Consider the following 13,924-nt stretch of genomic DNA (forward strand, 5'->3'; position numbering starts at 1 on the left):
TTGTCTCTTTCACCTGGTGATTGGGATAAACTGAAATTCAAATATTGGATTTGCAAGTAGGCATTCACCTGTACCCTAGAGCACCTAGACCTTATCTGGTATGAATAGAAGGGCTACTTAATGGCACAGGAGGTGCATCAGAAGCACCTTTCAGGTAGAGCTCTGTGTGAGTGTGTCCCAGGAGCTGCCTTTAATAGACCTGCCTTTGTTCACCTCTGTATTCCCAATACCTGGAATGGTGCCTAGCATATTATAGACATTCAACAAGGAAATCCAGATTAAATGAACAACGTTTGTCTTCTGCAGCCTTATTTGTCCCTGATCCATGGCTTTTGGTCTTTCCCTCACACCCTGGCTCTGGTGTCCTCCACTTACAGACTGACATAAGACTGACCTCCCAACATTTTGGATCTGAGATTTACTTTTTCCTTTGCTATAATGGTTCATGAATATCTCTGTTTCCTAGTTTTTTATGCTCTGTAATTCTCCAGGCAAATGAGAAAAGCTGGGGATGCCAAGTTATTTGGCTTCTAGTTCTAGTTCTAACAAAGGGTAAGTCTTGTAACCTCCCTGGGATTCCCATCAACATGGGTTGGGTGACCCAAGTGTGGGAAATGGGTGTGATATCTCTTATTGCTATGTAGGAATGTCAGCAGTTCAGGGGAGTCTTGCGGTTATGAGAACCTGCCCAATATTGTTTAAATGTAGCATTTCTCAACATTCTCTTGATTAAGGAACCTCTCCTTTTCTCCCCCACATAATATCTATCAACATATGTGGAATTAGGATTCTGAGGAACAGATACACTTTGGGAATTGCAGGAGTAGAGACTTCGGAGTCTGTTGGAGGACTTAACATTATCTGATTAAACTCATTTGCATTAACATGAAGGGCGAGGACGACTCATCACCAGGCAAATGGTATAAAAGTAAGAGAATGACAGGTCTGAAAGCATTCTCTAAAAGGAAACTATGGTGTCTCTCCTTTGCCAACTTCCTTTCTAGGGCCCTGTTTTATGAGTCTGTCATTTATCAGCAACTAATGAGACCAAGTGAAGTCAAAGCCTCCACCTTCCTTACGGGGGGGATCTGAGTTGAATTGAGGGTGGGGGGTGGGGACCCAGCTGCAGTGTTTTATCTTTGGTGACAACAAGCAGTTGTGTTCCTTCTTAGGCAGTCACCGGGTTCATGAATAGTGCCACAGTCTTTTAAAGCCAGGACTGCTCTTTTGATCTACAAGTTCATGTGACTCCACCATGGGCAAGGCCTTCTGTCCCATTCCACCCCCTCCCCCTTCCTGTGTTTGTCTCTGCCCTTGCAAGGGTTTAGGCTCCCAGCCAGAATGAAAGCAGTTGAGTTGCCCAATTCAGAGAAATAAAGGAAAACATCCCCCTCCCCAATTTGATGGTCAATAGCTGTAGAGAAGATATAATAAGCCTCTTCATTAAGCAAATGCAGCTTTTAGATAAGTGAAGAATTACAACTCTTAAAGCTATTCTTCAAAACTGTGACGGTTCCACATGGTCAGAGGCTGTCATGCTGCCATGGAGATGGAGTTTAAGTATAGAATTTGAGGGACTTTAGCCTACGTGGTTTTCTTCTTCCCAGCCCCACCTTGTAGTTTGTTATATATTAAAAAAAAAAAAAAGTGAACTGTAAACTAAACGCAACTTCTGATGCAAAGAATGAAACAAGAGCATGGATCCTTTTTTAGCATAATTTATTTTTATTTTAGGGGATCTATCCGTTTTGAGTAATATTGACGTGTATCAGCCTTGCAAAGACTGCTGGGGAGACCCAGGCCTCGTGCCAGCCACAATAGTACAAGATGGGGGTGGTGAGGGGCACTCCATTATGGGTGTTGCCTCTACCAAATGGAACAAGTGCTTTGGTGTTTTCTGACGAAAAACCTCTTTCTTCCTTCCTGTGACCGGACATTTACTTGGTTCTTTGCAGAGGGAGCCCCACGATAAGTAAAAGGTGGCCAAGTACATCTCCTTCCCAATGACTCAATTCCCATTTTTAGGGCCACTCTGTAGGATTCAGGCATCATCTGTAGAAGATCCCAGCTAATTACTTTCCACATATCCTGCTGCACACCCTCACTCTCCCTCATTCTGCTCCATCCTTGCTGGCCTCCTTACTACTGTTCAAATACTCCAGGCATGCATCCAACTCTGGGTTTTTGCATTTGCTGTTCCCTCCAACTGAATGCTCTTGCCTGGATATACACATGGCTCACTCTCTCCTCTCCTACAAGTCTTTACTCAAATGTCATTTTGTCAGTGAGGCTATCCTAACCACCCTATTTAAAACAGCAGTTTTCCCAACCCAACAATGCTCAGCCTCTTTCCTTGTTTTGTTTTCCTCCATAGAATTTACTACTATTTATTTTTTTAAGATTTTATTTACTTATTCTGTGTGAGAGACACACAGACAGAGGCAGAGACATAGGCAGAAGGAGAAGTAGGCTCCCTTTGGGGAGCTTGATGACATTTACCACTATTTAATACATTTCTTTGTTTATTTGTTTTATTTTTTTTCTTTTTTTTAAATTTTTATTTATTTATGATAGTCACACAGAGAGAGAGAGAGAGAGAGAGAGGCAGAGACACAGGCAGAGGGAGAAGCAGGCCCCATGCACCGGGAGCCCGATATGGGATTCGATCCCGGGTCTCCAGGATCGCGCCCTGAGCCAAAGGCAGGCGCCAAACCGCTGCGCCACCCAGGGATCCCTATTTGTTTTATTCATGGTCTGCTACCACCACTAGAATGCTGGTCTGCAAGAAGAAGGATTTTGTCTGTTTTGGTTGCTGCTATACTCTCAGCAATACAATGTCTAGAACAGTGCCTGGCCATAGTAGACATTCAATGACTATTTGTTGAATGAATGAATGAATGAATGAATGAATGAATGAATGAATGAATGAATTGGCTAGCCAATTGCCACCTAATAGAGAACAAGGCCCTGAGACAAGAGGCATTAGGACTGGTACATTTTGACTGTTGGTGTACAGCTCCAAGAAGAGAATCTGAAATCGTAGGGCTCCAGGAACAGGGACATAAGTGTTGAAGATACTAATTTCTGAAGTCACAAGAATAATACCTAGCAATGTTTTAAGCATTTTCCCAAGACCTCCTTCCTACTAAGTTTCTTCTCATCACCTGAAAATTTTTACCATGTCGGCTATTAACCATTAGCACCCCTGTTTCTCCAGGCACAGCCAGTGATGGATGATTCAGTAAAAAAATGGGCCTGGTTTTGCTTAAACCCACACATAGATGAAGGAGAGTCCCAAATATTCCCCATAAACCAGCAATTCTGCCTCAACTAGTAGCACTTCTACTCTATTTCAGCCTTCATATTAGGGCCACCTTCCAATTCTCTCTCTTTCTGTGTCCAAATAGCTGTCAAGCTATGGCAATTTTATTTCCACAATGCCTCTTGCATCCTTTGCCTCTCTCACATTCTCATCACCACAGCCCTAGCCTGGCCCTCATTTTTCTTACCTTACTATGGCCACAGCTGCCCAACTGGTTTCTTATCTCTGGTTTCTTCGTCCTCCAACCCATGCTCTGTGCAGCTACCTCAATAATATTCCCAGAGAATAAATGTAACGTCACTCTTACTATGCCAATGTCTCTCCATCACCCATGAAATGGGTCCTTTAATCTACCTTCCAGGCTTCCCATTCACTAGTTCCCTAAATAAGCCTTCCTCCGTAGCCTTGTCTACTCATGTACCCAAGCACTTCTCGTCTCCCATATAAAATGTGTGCTTTCCACTCTTCACAGCTTGGCTGCCTCTCCACACTGTCTACCCCCTTCTAACCATATTACCCCATTTTCTACCTGTGTCTGTTGAAGTCCTTTCCAAGATAAGACCAACTTGTTGATTCAATAAGTCTGTCAGAAAAAGAGACTAGGGAAACTCTAAGCCATCTTCCTCATAGATCTCCTATGTCAGAAATGATCTTTCCTCTGTGTATCTCCTGTGTAACTCCCTTGGTTAGGGTTATTACTCTCATATAAATCATTTCTCCAGCCAGTCTTTGTGCATGGTCCTTGAGAGCACAGGCTTTTGTGCCTCTACTTTATTCAGAGCACCTTACATGACAGCTTGCTCATAGCAGGTGCCCACACCTATCTGGGAATGCTAACAATACATCTCACAGGTCCTCTAAGTGTCACTATAATCCTCCCAAGGTCATATTTTTTATTACAACTGGGGAACTGTCACCCAGAAATATTCACCCTTCCCCCACCCCTATGGTCATCAGGGCTCACAGGGTGGAAAATAAACATTACACAACTTCCTCCAAGATGAATTTTAAAAAGGAAATCACCAGGGTGAGAACAGAGACTTGATATACCAGTTGAGGCTGTTGTACCAGGTGCATACACATCATTTTCCTGACTGATGCCCTGTGGCACACACCTAGATATGCTGGGTGCCTCATTTTGGGGGCAGGCAATTTGGGGGCTTGTAATATGAATCTGAAATTAGAGATGTCGTGTGAGAGAAGAAGAAAAGATGGAAAGAGAGAAAGGAGGGAGAAAGAACTTAGTTTCACCTTGCCTGGCAAGAACATTGTGAGGGGAAACTGGCAGAAAGATCCTTGTAATACGCCCGTGTGGGGGCTCTGCTGCTGCATTCTGATTCTTTGCTATTGTCTGTGATTTCTGGCTGTTTGGTGTGTGCCCTGCCTTGCCATCAGGACAGACTTCCCACATTTCCCAGCTCACATGCCTTTGCTCATCTTAACTGTGAACTCTCAGAAGAAGCAGCATATTCCGTTGTCTCTGTATCCTTGGTACTGAGAACAGCACCTGGCACCTAGTGAGCACTCAAGAGAGCTGTGCTGATGATGGTAAAGTAAAGCTGTGTTTCCAAAACTTCAACCACTAGCATGCCAACATTGCGTTTTTTGTCCTGGCTAATGACCACCACTCGTGCAATTATTTTCTTCTTTCAGTTGATTCACACTTTTAAAAAGTTACTTTATTATCATCCTAGGACCTGTAGTTAGGTCCATTCTGATCCTAAGAAGGTGTGCCACTTTAGCAATCTGTGCTGAAGACTTTCTCAAATTCTGACTTTTCTGTCTAATTCATTCCTTCATCCCAATGTCTTCCCCAAATCTGGATAGTCTACCTGGAAAAGAGGACCTAAAAACTCTCCAAAAGAGAACTAGGTGAACTGGACAAGCAGATAACTCACAAAAGGGAAATGCAATTAATCAAAGAGTATGGGAAAATATACAGGTTAAAATGGCACATGATGTGTCATTTTAAACCTTTAAAATAGGAGGGATTTTTTCAAAGTAATGCTCAGTGCAAATGAGAGTGGGCTGCAGTTGATATTGTCATACTTTACATGTGATTTTATGATGCATAGTGAGTATGTGAACTGGTAAAATATTTCCAGCACACAATTTGGCAATGCCAGCTAAGGGTTCACAATTGCCATGAAGCCTTCAATCCAATGGTAATCCTTTTTCTAGAAACTCAGCCTATGGAAATAACTCTATAAGAAAAAATATTATGCACATGAAAACATTTTGTAACTATAGTATACTAGTGAAAACTGAGCAAGGACCACAATACCAACAATGAAGTTAGTGAATAAAGTCAGTGGTCTATACCCACTCAGTGGATGATCACGTATCCATTAAATTTAGATTTATGAAAATTAGATTTATGAAAAATTGAATTTATAACACAGTATGCTTTGGGTAAAATGAGATATAAAATTTTATGGATGATCGTGATAAATATGTAAAGTTATATGCCTGTAGCACTGCAGGGAAATGCACAGGGCACGGCGCATGATGGCCAAGTGCATGAACTCTGGCATCAGGCTGTCTGCAGCTCAACTCTGCTGCTGAGTAACTTGGTGAACTTGGGCAAGTTGCTTATTTCTCTAAGAAGTGTTTAGTTTTTCCCATGTGTAAAATGTAATAGCTATCTCACCATGTTGTTGTGAGGATTAGGTAAGATCGCTTATATAAAACATTCAACACAAGGCTGGCACATGGTGGCACTGACTAGTATTTATCCTGCAAATATTGATCAGTCATTGACTTATGTGGAAGACACCTAATATGCTGGTAAATCATGGGGAAATTTCCATCTTTTTTCTGTTCTCTGCGGTGTGCTTATTATATCATCCTCATAACGGATGGTGAAGCACTGCACCTCCTTTGGTCACCACTCTGAGAGTATGGTAATCACTCTTACTGCGTTTTCCTCATCCACCCATTACAAATCAAAGATTTGATCATGTCATATCTTTGCTTCAGCATTTTCAGTGGGGCCCCATTGCTGCCAAGATAAAGTCTAATACCTTTACTTAGGAATTTGCAAAATTGGCCCCAACTTGCCCTTAATGTGCCATTTCTTGCCATTTTCTCTGTGCACTTTCTGTTTCAAACACTCTACCTTCCTCATCCCAAATCTGCAAGGGACAGCGATTTGTGCACTACGACATGGCAATTCACAAAATCTACCCTCCTTTCAAATGGTGATTCTCCAACCACAGCCCCAAGGATGCAGATTAAAAAGTCTGGAGTGGGGCCTAGAAACACCATCCTATCTCAGGGATGCCATCTGAGAAATGTGATTTTCTTCTCTGCTTGATGGACATTTCTGCACTCTGCCACACACAGCTGAGAGGTAGTTTCCAGTCTCCATACTTCCATGGTTTTTTATCCAAACTTCTACTAAGGTATGTCATTTCTTTGTGCTTTCTTTGCTTCTCTAGCTGTCTCCCCCACTGCATTATGAGCTCCTAAATTTCAAGAACCATGTCTCATTTATATTTACAGCCCCTTTCCAGGCACAATAACTGGCACTTAGTAGACATTTACAGATGTGTATGAGATGTATTCATGCACTCATTTATTGGCAATAATTGTGGACAACTGGATTGTTCCATTGGCTACATTGAGCTCTAGTTCATTTGTAATTACTAAGACTGACCTTACTTATACTGATTATTGGCTCTACTCAGTTTAGCATGTAACCTCCAACCACATAATTAGGAGAGAGAGAGAAAGAATCTGAGCCAGACACCATGAGGTTGAAAATGGATGGAATGTGAACTTCAATCTGGAGGAGATTAGTTAACTCAACTTCAAGAATCACACTGCTGACAGGTGAGCAGGGCACAGACCCAGCTGGGTGTTGTCCTGTGCCCAGACCCCAACACGCTCACCATCAGGTTTCCTGCCTAAGTGCTAGGATAGCACAGTGGTTATTCACATGGCCCTAAATTTAGACCACCTCAGCTAGAATTACAACTCCACTGGCTGTGTGGCTCTAGATATGTTTTATAACTTCTCTGTGCTTCAGCTTCTTGTCTGTATAATGGGGCTAATAATTGTACCTAGGTCATGGAGTTGTTGTGAAGAATAAATGAACCAAAATATATTCAGCCTTTAGCATGACATTTGGTATATGGTAACTGCTCGATAATCGTAGCTACTATAATTAGATTTCTAAACTAGCATGGATTCAATGCACATTTTAGATTGTAAGTTTTGCTCTGCTATTTTTTTTTCCAAACATGTCCTAAAATTTTGATAATCTTGGTCTTTGCTTAACTCTAACCTTAGGGACCTAACTTATTATGTATCAGATTGGCTTCAATTCCACAAGACTTTGAAAAGCTAGGGTAAAATCACTTTAATTCATATGTTGGGGGTAAATTTGAAGTTAAAAAATATAGCAAAAGAAAATGCAAGAGTTAACTTTATGGGGAGAAGATAGTAAGCATCCCCCAAAATGATATGATGAACAGAAACTTTAGAAAAAACTGTTAAGAAATGAAGTCCCATCTATTCAAAATTGCTAACAGTATCTTTCATGGAAAGATGCCATTTACCTTTTAACCCTCTAAGGAAACTGAGGCATAAGTCTGTTCTCAGTGTTGAGAGCCTATTAGTGTTCAAGGGTGGAGCTCAGCACATTACATAAATTGTCTCCTTTAATATACATTTGCAATCACTATTTTTCTGATTTTCCTGAGGGGAAACAGTTATATTGCTAATGGTGACAAAACTGGATTCATATCCAGCTCTGAGATGGCAACAAAGCCTGTGGGGGGGAAATATCTCCAATGACCTCCTACTGAAGCCCTAACCCTGGTTCTTCAGAATGTGACGTTATTGGAAATAGAGTCCTTGTAGATGTAAGTAGTCAAGCTAAGATAAGATCATACTGGAATAAGGTGGATCCCTAGTTCAATATGCCTGATGTGCCTAGAAGAGAAGAAGAAATACTGAGCAGACATGTGAGAGGGGGTGGCATGAGAGCTACAGCTGCACGCCAAGGAGCCAAGGAACACCAAGGATTGACAGCCACCCCCAGAAGCTAGGAGGAGGAGAGGAAGGTTCTCCTCGACAGGTTTGAGAAGCAGCATGAACTGATGAGCCTTGATTTCAGACTTGTAGCCTCCAGAGAACTGTGAGGCAACAAATATTGTCTGTTGTTTGAAGCCCCCCAGTTTCTGGCACTTTGTTACAGTAGTCCTAAAAAGTGAAAAAACTAATATATTCCCCCCTGCAGTTGGGAGGGGGTGTTCTTTTTCCATCCATGAAAATAGACAGAGGACATCTTTTGTAGGTTTTTATCACTTTGGCCCGAGAGCTGAACTGTCTCTCATCAACTATGATCATGATAATGACACAGGAGCAGACACTGTTGACTTCTCAACAGCCATACTTCCCCACTTTTGCTAACAGACACCTATTTTGCTCGGGCATTAGCCCCACGTCCTTCATGGGGCATTCTAGTTCTGTAACCATGTGGACTTCATGCCCTTGAAAGAATGCTCCAAGTGGATCCAACTGGATTAGCCTCTTACAGCCCATTTTGTTAGTGACTCTATTTTGGAGCTCAGGAATCTGCCAGTTTTACCATTCCACATGCTAAGACCAAATGGGGCTTCTGCATTCCGCCTCACCAGACTGAAAGCATGGAGCAAATGATTCATCTACCAACTCAAAAAAATGAATAGGTTTGATGGCTTGCATGGCCTGTTCACCAGCACTTGCTAGCAGATCCCAATAATATGATCACTGGCCAACCCCCAGAGATGTAGTCCTGGTCTTTCTGTGCTTCTCTTCACCCTCCCTCAAAACAAACTAGTGGATAGGCGCATTTTTAAATGTTCCTTCTTATTCAAATTGAACTTGGTAATTTTATTTTTAACTTTTTTTTTTTACATACTGCATGATTCCACTTTCATAAAGTTGAAAAACAGGCAAAAGAATCTGTGATCTTAGAAGCGAGGAGAAAATTTACCTCTGCTGAGGAGGGAGGGTTGGGATTGGGAGGAGCCATAGGGGAGTTTCGGGGATGCTGATGATGTTGTCTCTCTTGAGCTAGGTGCTGGTCTCATAGGTGTGTGCATTTTATAGCACTTGTGATTTGTGCACTCTTCTGAATCAAAGTTGCATGTCAATGATTTTTTTTTAAGATCATATTTTGACTCCCACGACTTCTCATGGCTTTTCTGCCATAGTATTGTTCCCACTCAAGTTCATCCTAAAACAGCACATCTCAGAAGGCTGACTTGGCAGAGGATCCCAGATGGAACAGTATCAGGTGGTAACCTAGGCCTCATCACCAGTTCCTGATCAGGGCTGCCTCTCCCACGAAGCCACTCCTTTCCAGGAAGTAAGGGCCACTTCCTAATTCACTTTTTTTAAAAATTATCTTTCTAGTTTTATTTCTAGAAAACGTTCTGACTAAAGAGATCTTCCTATTTCACATGAAATGATGAAAGGCCTGTTTCACCATGAGCCGGGTTCTTTAAATATGCAGCTTATATCTTGCATAATGTTCCTGCTCCCCCAAATCACACCTTTACTGCCCCTTGTTGAATTTATTAAACTGATCATTACGTGCAAAGCAAGGGCATTGCTTTCAAACTGAGCAGTAAGCAAATGACTGCTTTCCCATCTGTTCATATTGTGTATTTGCCCTCAGGGACGTTGACCTAATACATCTAAAGTAGTTGTGAATAAACAAAATACAGTTTTTGAAGCAATTGCTCATTACACTTTACATCCGTGACGCTTCCATCTGAGTTCAAGAAATAACAAAACAAAACAAAAACCCTTAAGATATGCATCTGCAGGGCAGCCTGGGTGGTTCAGTGGTTTAGCGCCGCCTTCGGCCCAGGGTGTGATCCTGGAGACCCGGGATCGAGTCCTGCATCGGGCTCCCTGCATGGAGCCTGCCTGTGTCTCTGCCTCTCTCTCTCTCTCTCTCTCTCTCTGTGTCTCTCATGAATAAATAAATAAAATCTTAAAAGAAAAAGAAAAAAGAAATGCATCTGCAGACCAGTTCTATTTAGGCTGTCAATTTGCTCACCTGCGATAGCTAGGACAGTATAAAATATTGACAGAACAAATTTGTAAAATTTCATCCGAGTCTTTCAATTTCTTTGTAGGTTTATGGTTAAAGAGCAAAAAGAGCAAAAGTCTCTGTTTCCTGTGGTGGACTTTTCTTGTAAAGAAAAGCTTCATTCATTTGGTAAACATTCACTCATTATCTACTGCAGGCTAACTCTGTGGCCACTCTTAATATATCATTCAATGGGGGATCCCTGGGTGGCTCAGTGGTTTAGCGCCTGCCTTCAGCCCAGGGCATGATCCTGGCATCCTGGGATCGAGTCCCACATCAGGCTCCCTGCTTCTCCCTCTGCCTGTGTCTCTGCCTCTCTTGTGTGTGTGTGTGTGTGTGTCTCATGAATAAACAAATAAAATCTTTAAATATATATATATATTGCTCAATGTTTAAAATTTATCAAGGGAGACAAAAATGGGGAACAATTCTAAAAAAAAAAAAAAAAAAAAAAAAAGCATAGTGAAAAGTACCAAAATAGAGAAAGGGAGACCCCAACCCTAAAGCAGGTTAACACTGACTCTTGGAGAATGGATGGGATTCAAAGAAGGCAAAGTGGGCACACTTAGAAATGCAAAAGAGTAAAGAAGGACAGAGCAGGGAAACGCTGGAATATAGCAATTAAACATTGTGACCAGAGCCTTGGGTGGAAGAGAGCTTTAGGAGTTAATACAGTCCTGGGAAGGAGGGGAACCCTGATTTTGGAGGGTTTAAATGGAAGGCTTGAAAAGATCTCTGAAGCAAATGAAGAAGTACTGTTACCAGTCTGCCTGTGTGGTGTAATACACAAAGAATGCAGAATTTACCATTTTAACCATTTTTTTTTTTAAGTAGGCTCCATGCCCAGGATAGAGCCTAATGCCGGCTTGAACTCAAGACCCTGGGATCAAGACCTGAGCTGAGATCAAGAGTCAGGTACTTCACTGACTGAGCTACCCAGAGGTCCCACCCTTTTGACCATTTTTAAGCATAGAGCTCAGTGACATTACACACATTCACATTGTTGTGCAACTACCGGCCACCTCCAGGACTCTCTCATCTTCTCTGAAAGAAACTCTATACCCACCAAATGCTAATTCCCAGTCTACCTGCCCCCCCCCACCAGCCCCTGGTGATCACCACTCTACTTGTTGTGTCTCTATGATTTTCACCACTTCAGATACCTCATATAAGTGATATCACATAGTATTTGTCCATTTCTAACCGCCTTATTTCACCTGACATAACGTTTTCAAGTTTCATCTCTGTGTCAGAATTTCCTTCCTTTTTAAGGTTGAATAACAATCCAGTGTATGTATATACCGCATTTTATCTATTTATAACCTGTGTCAGTGGACACTTTGGCTACCGTGAATGATGCTGCTGTGAACATGAATGTGCAAATATACATTCAAGTCCCTGCTTTTGGGCCTTTGGAGTGCATATCCAGAAGTGCAGTTGCTAGATCATATGGAAATTCTGTTTAATTTTTTGAAGAATCTCCCTATCATTTTCCGTAGTGACCACACTCTTTACATTCCCACCAGCAATGCGCAAGAGATTCAATGTCTCTATATCCTCTCCAACACTTATTTCTGGCTTTTTAATAATAGCCATCCTAATAGGAATGAGTTGATCTGATTGGCATTTCCCTGGTGACTAGTAATATCGAGCAGTTTTTCTATATTTATTGGCTATTTGCATATCTTCTTTTGAAAAATATCTATTTGAATCCTTTGCCTAGTTTTAAATTGGGTTGTTTGTTTTAATATTGTTGAGGTGTAAGAATTCTTTATTGTAGATATCAATCTTTTATCAGTTATGATTTTAACATATTTTCTCCCATTCTGAGGGCTGCCTTTTTCACTCCGTTGATAATGAATTTTGATGAAATTCAACTTATCTAATTTTTTTAACCTATCTTTTGGTGTCAATGTCTAAGAAGTCATTGACAAATCCAGTGATTTTCCCATATGATTTCTTCTAAGAGTTTAATAGCTTCAGCTCTTACATTTAGGACTTTGATCCACTTTGAGTTAATTTTTTAAATGTTGTAAAATAAAGGTCCAACTTCATTTTTTTTGCATGTGGTTGTCCAGTTTTTCCCAACACCATATGGTGAAAAGACCGTACTTTCCCTATTGAATGGTCTCAGCCCCCTTATTGAAAATCATTTGACTATATATGCAAAAGCTATTTCTGGGCCCTCTATTCTCTCATGGTCTCTATGTCTGTCTTTATGCCGGTACCACACTATTTTAATTGCTGTAGCTTTGTAGCACATTTTGAAATCAGGAAATATGAGACCTTCAGTTTTGTTCTTTTCTTTTCCAGATTGTTTAGGCTCTTTAGGGTTCCTTGAGATTCTATATGAATTTGAGGAGAGACTTTTCTATTTCTGCAAAAAAAAATTCCATTGCGATTTGGATAGGGATTGCACTGAATCTGTAGATCACTTTGGGTAGTTTGAACATTTCAACAATATTAATCCTTCCAATCTATGAAAACAGGATATCTTTCCATTGATTTGTATATCAGACTTTTCTATTTTTTTAAGTGACATTTTATTTTTAATTAACACTTTCATTCTGTGCTTATAACTTGAGACAAATGGTGCTGTAAAATGTCACACAGCAGATGCATAATAAGTGAATGTTGCTGAATAAAAAACAACAGTTGCATAAACTATGCTCACCAATACTAACGTTTATAACACACACCTAGCTTTACCTACATGAGACTGAGAGGCTGTCATTCATTTCTTCTCCCCTGTCATTCAGAAAATCCCTTTCTACAATTTCTCCTTTGCTGTATCCATCTCAAGCCTCCAATAAGGAATCTGCCCTCCTATACAAGAAGGTTATATTCTTAAGGTCCAGTTTATTGAGTTATAATCACTTAGAGTAATTCTCCATTTAAAAATGCACAATTTGATGAGTTCTGACAAATGTTTATAGTCGTTTAATCTCGAGAGCCAGGCTTTGGAGAGTGGACTTGAGGACAGCTTCGTTCATCACACATGGAAAAAGTGGTTTGCTGCTTGGCAGTTCCTCAAAAAATTAAACATAAAATTACCATATGTCCCATCAATTCTACTTCTAAGTATAGACCCAAAAAATTGAAAGCAAGGACTCAAACAGATATTTGTACACCGATGATCATAGCAGTATTAGTCACAGTAGCAAAAGGTAGAAATAATCCAAATGTCCATAAACAGATGAATGGATAAACAAAATGTGGTATATATGTACAATGCAATATCTTCAGCCACAAAAAAATAATGAAGTTCTGACACAAGCTACAACATAGAGGAACCTTCAAAACTGTGCTAAATGAAAGAAGCCAGATACAAAAGGACAAACATTACATTATTCCATTTATATGAGGTACCTAGAATAGGCAACATAAAGACAGAAAGTAGAATCAAAAATACTAAATAAAAACAAATACTGTGTGATCTCAAATACCTGTGAAATCTCAAAAAATCAATTTCATAGAAACAGAGAACAGACTGGTGGTTGCCAGGGGTGGGC

General features: G+C 40.7%; 2 protein-coding genes across 9 annotated transcripts in view; one reads left to right on the forward strand and one right to left on the reverse strand.

Annotated features, from left to right (window-relative positions):
• The window catches only part of EGR2 (early growth response 2), a 104,537-nt gene that overhangs the window by 44,107 nt on the left and 46,506 nt on the right, over positions 1 to 13,924 (reverse strand). The window lies entirely within an intron of this gene.
• LOC144312246 (uncharacterized) overlaps positions 1 to 13,924 on the forward strand; it is a 56,244-nt gene that overhangs the window by 37,896 nt on the left and 4,424 nt on the right. For 2 of the 4 annotated variants that reach the window (XR_013377740.1, XR_013377741.1), the window contains one exon: positions 11,247 to 11,327. The exons of the other annotated variants lie outside the window; for them this stretch is intronic. The gene's annotated coding sequence lies outside the window, so the exon portion shown is untranslated. The remainder of the gene's footprint in view (positions 1 to 11,246; positions 11,328 to 13,924) is intronic. 4 annotated transcript variants of the gene reach the window in all.

This window comes from Canis aureus, chromosome 4, assembly GCF_053574225.1.
Source record: "Canis aureus isolate CA01 chromosome 4, VMU_Caureus_v.1.0, whole genome shotgun sequence".
Lineage (NCBI taxonomy): Eukaryota > Metazoa > Chordata > Mammalia > Carnivora > Canidae > Canis > Canis aureus.